Below are 8,053 nucleotides of genomic sequence, written 5' to 3'. Positions count from 1 at the left end.
TAACGTCCTTACCCCTACTTATTATGGATTGACAAAGGCAACAGATGGCTTGACACCCCTGTATTTTCACTGCACACAGGAGGATAGTGCCCCTGCCCCCTGTAGAACACAGTGACAGCCAGGACAGCAACAACACCCATGTACAGCTGCATCACCCCTAACAGCGAAAGGGTTGTTTTGCAGAGAAGCAGGCTTCTCTGCAAAACAACCCTTTCATAGTTTGATCTGAACTAATGTCCGGGAGCATCGTCAACCCAGTTCTACCCTAAAAGCCCCAAAGGCAAAGTCGGTAGCTTCATGTTGGTCACCATTCTTGCCATTTTTGCCTCATTTGATATATAAATTGTATGACATTTGTCTCTTTTTTTACAATCTGGTCCAGTGCAGATCCCAAAAACCCCCACCCATTACTCACCCCTAACAGCACATGGAACACCACTGACAGCCAGGACAGAACCCCTAACATCACAGTGACAGGACAGCACCCCTAGAGAGCACACGTTGACCCCTCCCGACACCAACACCCACAGAGAGAGACAGAGGTCTGTCTCCCTCACTCTCCAAGTCCGGAGTGAAAATGGCGGCGACGCGCGGCTGTTTATATGGAATCCAAAACCCGCGAGAATCCGACAGCTGGATGATGACATTTACTCGTTATGGTTTCCGAGTCTGGCAAGAAGTCCCGAGCCGGACTCTGAAACTGGCTCGGAATGGGATGTTAGGGGGGGCTTGGTTCTCTGATCTCTAGTTATAGACTATGGATGTCATACATTATATACAGTACTGTACTGTATATGCCAAATACTGACCCCACTATCTTCAAGTAGCAGAAGAGATCAAGATTCACAAGACCATGTGATATAATTGCCTACTCTGCCGGATGTCGCGGGTGACTCAAAATTTTGGGGGGTAGTCCTCTGCACCCCCAGAAGAGAGGACGCATCTCATGCATCCCGCCCACTTCCTAGTGAAGTGGATAGTATGGGGCGATAATACTGGTATACACTGCTCCATATGGAGGGGGTGGGGCTTAAATTATAGGTTCTTTTTTTACTTTTGCACACAATTCTCTGTAAGCTCTACAGTCTGTTGTGCATGAAAACCCCATTATAGCAGATGTTTCTGATCATTCCACAGTCAAAGTCGCTTAGATCAAAATGTATTCCCCATTTTGGTATTTGGTCTAAACAACAGCTGAACCTCTTCACTATGTCTGCATGGCTTTTATGGGTTGAGATTCTGCCACATGTTTGGCTTATTAAATATTTTCATTAACATTTTCATTAACGAGCAGGTGTACCGAAGTACCTAATACAGTGTCCACTGATTGTATATCTGCCCAGTATCGCATCTGTGTAAAGGTGTGTACACACGGTGAGATACAGGCTAACCCCCGATTCTCACTGTGCGATAGGGACTATTAGGGGGGTAATTCAGAGTTGATTGCAGCAGCATATTTGTTAGCAGTTGGGCAAAACCATGGCCCTCATTCCGAGTTGTTCGCTCGCTAGCCGCTTTTTCGCAGCAGTACACACGCTAAGCCGCCGCCCTCTGGGAGTGTATCTTAGCTTAGCAGAATAGCGAACGAAGTATTCGCAATATTGCGAAAAGATTTTTCTGTGTAGTTTCTGAGTAGCTCGAGACTTACTCTTCCAGTGCGATCAGTTCAGTGCTTGTCGTTCCTGGTTTGACGTCACAAACACACCCAGCGTTCGCCCAGACACTCCCCCGTTTCTCCAGCCACTCCCGCGTTTTTCCCAGAAACGGCAGCGTTTTTTCGCACACTCCCAGAAAACGGCCAGTTTCCGCCCAGAAACACCCACTTCCTGTCAATCACACTACGATCACCAGAACGAAGAAAAAACCTTGTAATGCCGTGAGTAAAATACCAAACTTCTTAGCAAATTTACTTGGCGCAGTGCGAACATTGCGCATGCGCAATTAGCGGAAAATCGCTGCGATGCGAAGAAAATTACAGAGCGAACAACTCGGAATGAGGGCCCATGTGCACTGCAGGGGGGGGAAGATATAACATGTGCAGAGAGTGTTAGATTTGGGTGGGGTGTGTTGTTTCTGTGCAGGGTAAATACTGGCTGCTTTATTTTTACAATGCAATTTAGATTTCAGTTTGAACACACCCCACCCAAATCTAACTCTCTCTGCACATGTTACATCTGCCTTCCCTGCAGTGCACATGGGGGGTCATTCCGAGTTGTTCGCTCGCAAGCGGATTTTAGCAGATTTGCTCATGCTAAGACGCCGCCTACTGGGAGTTAATCTTAGCATCTTAAAATTGCGAACGATGTATTCGCAATATTGCGAATAGACACTTCTTAGCAGTTTCTGAGTAGCTCCAGACTTACTCGGCATCTGCGATCATTTCAGTGCTTGTCGTTCCTGGTTTGACGTCACAAACACACCCAGCGTTCGCCCAGACACTCCCCCGTTTCTCCGGCCACTCCTGTGTTTTTTCCGGAAACGGTAGCGTTTTTTTCCACACGCCCATAAAACGGCCTGTTTCCGCCCAGTAACACCCATTTCCTGTCAATCACATTACGATCGCCAGAACGATGAAAAAGCCGTGAGTGAAATTCCTAACTGCATAGCAAATTTACTTGGCGCAGTCGCAGTGCGGACATTGCGCATGCGCATTAAGCGGAAAATCGCTGCGATGCGAAGATTTTTACCGAGCGAACAACTCGGAATGACCCCCATGGTTTTGCCCAACTGCTAACAAAATTGCTGCTACGATCAACTCTGAATTAGGCACAAGGTCGGTATCGCAAGCATATAATGACTGTGCTTGTGATACTGGCTTTGTCCGATTTTGGCTAAGATATCAAAATTGACTTACCTGCACAGTCTATCAAGGCTTGCGATACTGACGGCGCGGGACTGCTCATCGGCATCGCATCAGGATCGCAAGGTGACTTTCCCCTTGCGATCTACACTAACTTTCCTTACGGTTTTCACTATATAGTCAAAATTGTAAGAAAAAATCTGACTGTGTGTACACACCTTGGCCAAAATTTACTAATATTCGTGTTTGTGTCGGTTTGTGTAGTGTTTAAACTCGTCTTGTATCGGGTGCATTTTCATGCAACTTTTTGAAACTATGGGGGTCATTCCGAGTTGTTCACTCGTTATTTTTTTCTCGCAATGGAGCGATTAGTCGCTAATGTGCATGCGCAATGTCCGCAGTGCGACTGCGCCAAGTAAATTTGCTATGCAGTTAGGTATTTTACTCACGGCATTACGAGGTTTTTTCTTCGTTATGGTGATCGTAATGTGATTGACAGGAAGTGGGTGTTTCTGGGCGGAAACTGGCCGTTTTATGGGTGTGTGTGAAAAAACGCTACCGTTTCTGGGAAAAACGCGGGAGTGGCTGGAGAAACGGAGGAGTGTCTGGGCGAACGCTGGGTGTGTTTGTGACGTCAAACCAGGAACGAAACTGGCTGAACTGATCGCAGATGCCGAGTAAGTCTGGAGCTACTCAGAAACTGCTAAGAAGTGTCTATTCGCAATTCTGCTAATCTTTCGTTCGCAATTTTGATAAGCTAAGATTCACTCCCAGTAGGCGGCGGCTTAGCGTGTGCAAAGCTGCTAAAAGCAGCTTGTGAGCGAACAACTTGGAATGACCCCCTATATACGCCAAGTTACTAAGCATTCGAGTTTATTGTTTTCGTGTTTTCCGATGTCGATGCCAGTCGGGTTTTTTTGGCACATTTACGGCCGTCATTGTCGTTTGTGTACGTGTTTATGTTGTTTTTGCTGGGTTTTTTTCTAAGTTAAACGCGGCAGGGTTTGTTTTTTTCCCGCTGCCGCATTTTCACTTTTAGTTTCGTTTTTCATCCCCGTTCGTGATTGGTTGTGTTTCAGATGTAGGAGTGCCTGTGTGCAACCATATAAATACACCCCAAACCGTCCGCACCTCGTGGGTTTAGTTAGTGGTGAGGAGGGAGGTTGTGCTGTGGAGGTTGGTGAGTAGTTGGTTTGGTGAGGAGTTTTTTGGGCGATTTCTGAGTGTAGTGTTCTGAGTGAGTGTGTTTGAAAGTAGTCTTGTCATTCTTGTAGTCTTGTTTTTTGTTGCTTTGTCTCATTTTTGGTCCAAGTATTTTTTATTTATAGTCCCGTGTGTGTGTGTGTGTGTGTGTGTGTGTGTGTGTGTGTGTGTGTGTGTGTGTGTGTGTGTGTGTGTGTGTGTGTGTGTGTGATTTGTGCAGTGGTAGTGGAGGAGTGTGTTGTTTGTCTTTTTATTTTTCTGTGTTAAGTGTTTAGACACACAATTATGTGTGACTCAGAGGTGGGTGAGGTGGAGGGTGTGAGTGAGGGGGAGGAGGTCGGTCAGGTGGAGGAGGTGAGTGTGAGTGAGGTTAGTGAGGTGGAGGAGGTGGGTGAGGTTGCTGCAGCAGCCTCAAGTGATAGTGATAGTGACAGTCAGAGAGCTCCGCAGCCACGCACCACTAATAAGACTGGGCGGAATGTCAAGTTTAGTTATGCAGAAAATGTGGCATTGGTGCGGGAGCTGATGAAGTATCAGCGGCAGCTATTTGGGCCTGAGTCCGCCAAGGTGCCAACACGGAAGAAGACGGTGTTGTGGGCGAAAGTTGTTGCTGTCAATAGTGAGGGGGTGGTCAAGCGGACGGAGGACACGTGCCGCAAACGGTGCTATGACATAAAGCGACGTGTCAAGTGACAAGTCCAAAATGGCCAAAGAGGCGAAGTCGGCTAGAAAAACCGGTGGTGGGCAGCCCTATATTGCAAGATATCTGGAGTATGAGGAGCCCATGCGGAGTGTAATACCTCCTGAAGTAGTCTCTGCAACCCATGTCCGGGATTCAGATAGGCCCAGGAAGAATGGTGAGCATGTGTATTTGCATTAACATTCTATGTCCTTTTTTTTTTTTTTTTAAATGTGTGTCATGTGACGTGGCATATTACTCCCATCTTCAAGTGTGTGTCAGCAAATACCTTGTTTTTGGTAATGTTTTCTACAAAAGCCAATGTAACATCTTACTTTATTGTATGTCATGTTTTTTTTTTTGTATATTTTACATGTGTAGTTTGTACTTGGTGTGTCATTGAATTGTCCAGCAATAATGTATTCCTTTTGCACATTTTGAATTTTTTAATTTGGACTAGCTTTTATATTTAGGTTATCCATGTGCAATGTTGATAAAACAGTGGTTGTCATGTTAGAGGCTGGAGTAGTGGAAAGTGGTTTGGAAACCACTTACATGTGTAATGTCATTATTAATGAATGTAATATTTTTATAAAAAAAAACCACTATTTGTTTGTTCAGTTTGAGGCTGCATTTGTAGCCTGACACAACACTGTTCCCCCCCCCCCCCCCCCCTATTCTTTTGGTGGGTTTTTTTTTGTTTGGTTGGCTCATATAGTGGTAATGTGTGTTTGGAGTGCCACATCACAGAGCAGTTTCTGTAGTGCATATGTAATATTTTTCCTTTCATTACAAAATGAAGATGTGTGTGTTTTGGGTTGTTAGTGTATGTATTTTGACTTGTGTCCTATGTCTGTGTCCTGTACATGTTTTCCTGTGTTGCACTTTCCATAGTGCATATGGCTATTGGACAATGTTTATTGTTGTATGTAGTTGTTTTTTGGTAAACGGTCCTTATGTTTTTATTCCTAAAAAAACAAGCATTTTTGAAATAATTAATGTTTATAAGCATAATGGGTGGATGTATCAACAATAGCATGAAAACATTATTTTTTAATTTGGTTTTACAGTGTTGGAAAAAAGCAGTACTGGTCGTCCTACAGTAACTCCCATGACATCTGATGATGATGACGCTGCGGACGCAGGTAAAGTGTCCATTGTAGTATAGGGTATGTTTGTAAAGGAATGGCCATAACAAAATTTCACTTTCAATACTAGGTCAATCAAAAGAAGTCTGGAGCAGCAGAAGTCGGACTTCTGTAACACACCACCAAAAAAAACATGTGGCAGCAAAGAAAGCAAGGTCTGATGTCCAGGGCCAAGCACATATGTTCGGTCCCCCCACTCCAAATTTTGGACACACCTCCAAGACGTGAACCACATCTTGATTGTGAGTATCAAACTGAAATACATGTAATAAATTTCTGATCGTAATCAAACTTTCACTTAAACGCATCAAGTCAAAACACATCAAAATATGATATACTTACTGAAGCCAATAAAACATGAAATGGAATCCTAGCAAAATGGCCTTGTCCACATCCTGTAAATATATGTATGTCCACTTCAGCCATACAGTAGCACATTGTGTGTAAGATGCTGCAACAGAAACTCATGTGTAATTTTGAGAAATAGTAAGGTTGTTTTACAATTTTTCATATGTGTGTTTGACCTAACATTGGCAAATACATATAAAAACATTCCTATGTTTGTTTTTGAAAAACTATAAGGTAACACATTATGGATTACAATTAGTTTTTATGGTGGAGTATGTATGATCTACAATAAAAATAATGTGTTTGCTTTCACAATGAAGTAACCAGACACATTAGCCACAAACAGCCATATGTATGTATTAACATTATGAGTGATGATGTTGCTAGGCAGGATATGTGAAAGCACCAGTCAATGACATGTGTTCCATGTTTAGTGTTTTTTTTTTTTTTTTTTTCTCGAACATATGGATAACTAACAGATTTTTTTATTCAATTACAGCTTCTAGTCCTGGTAACAGCATCCCTCCGCAACAACAGCAACACAGTGACATGGATGAGACAATCATGTTAGAAATGCAGCCATTAAGCAAAGGAATGAGCCCCCCAGCACCTGTGAGTACACCACCACAGCAAAGCCCTCCACCACCACAACACAGCCCAACAACACCAGTAACACAAGGCCCTGATCACGTGTTTTGGAGCATTTGGGCTAGACAGCAGGCCACTAATGAAGATTGCCTGCGTAGGCAGACACAAATGTTTGCAAGCCTACCATGTCACCTCAGAAGATTAAACAGAAATATGAGTAGACAAAATGAACAAACCACGAGAATTGCCAATACCATGGAACTCATGCGTGCAGACATTACACAGGTCATGGCCAACTTACAGCGCATAATGGAAGAACAGCACAGACTAATGGAAGAACAGCACAGACAACAGCAAAGCTTTATGAACATTTTTCAAAACAATCAAAAGATAAATGAGAATGTATTCCGAATTGTAGACAATCAAAATGCTGCTAAACGTGAACTCAATGCCACCCTCACTAACCTCAATAAAACACTCAGATCCATGCACCAACAGCAAACAAGCAGCAGTTCTAGTACGACTACTCCAAATATCACGCCAGTGTCAAAACCACCAAGACACTCCACCAGAGCACGCCAACATGACAGTGCCAAAGGCAAAAGGCAGGACAAGCAGCCACCCAAATAAAATTAACAAATAAACCTCACATTTTTAAATTCACAGAAGTAAATCAAAATACTTAGTAAGTGTATGTTTGTCAAAATAGATATAACACTTAGCTCCTTGACAATTTGTACAACATCATTAATTATAAGTGGTACAAACAACAACAGGAAATTAGTACGCACATTTATTCTTTACCATCTTTGAATTTTTTTGGAGGAGGGAAATGTTTGAGCTGCACATACATGTTAGCAGGAAGTAAACAGACCACTTGATTTTTTTCTAATCATTACTCTTTCTAGATTCCAATCAATCTCAGATCCTGCAGACACAATAATTGGAAGACAGCCAGAATGTCTTTAGCAGGAAGTAAACAGACCACTTGATTTTTTTCTAATCATTACTCTTTCTAGATTCCAATCAATCTCAGATCCTGCAGACACAATAATTGGCAGACAGACAGACAGAATGTCTTTAGCAGGAAGTAAACAGACCACTTGATTTTTTTCTAATCATTACTCTTTCTAGATTCCAATCAATCTCAGATCCTGCAGACACAATAATTGGCAGATAGCCAGAATGTCTTTAGCAGGAAGTAAACAGACCACTCGATTTTTTTCTAATCATTACTCTTTCTAGATTCCAATCAATCTCAGATCCTGCAGACACAATAATTGGCAG

The sequence above is a fragment of the Pseudophryne corroboree genome, chromosome 2, assembly GCF_028390025.1.
Source record: "Pseudophryne corroboree isolate aPseCor3 chromosome 2, aPseCor3.hap2, whole genome shotgun sequence".
In the NCBI taxonomy this organism is placed as follows: Eukaryota; Metazoa; Chordata; class Amphibia; order Anura; family Myobatrachidae; genus Pseudophryne; species Pseudophryne corroboree.
Note: the sequence above shows the minus strand (reverse complement) of the source record.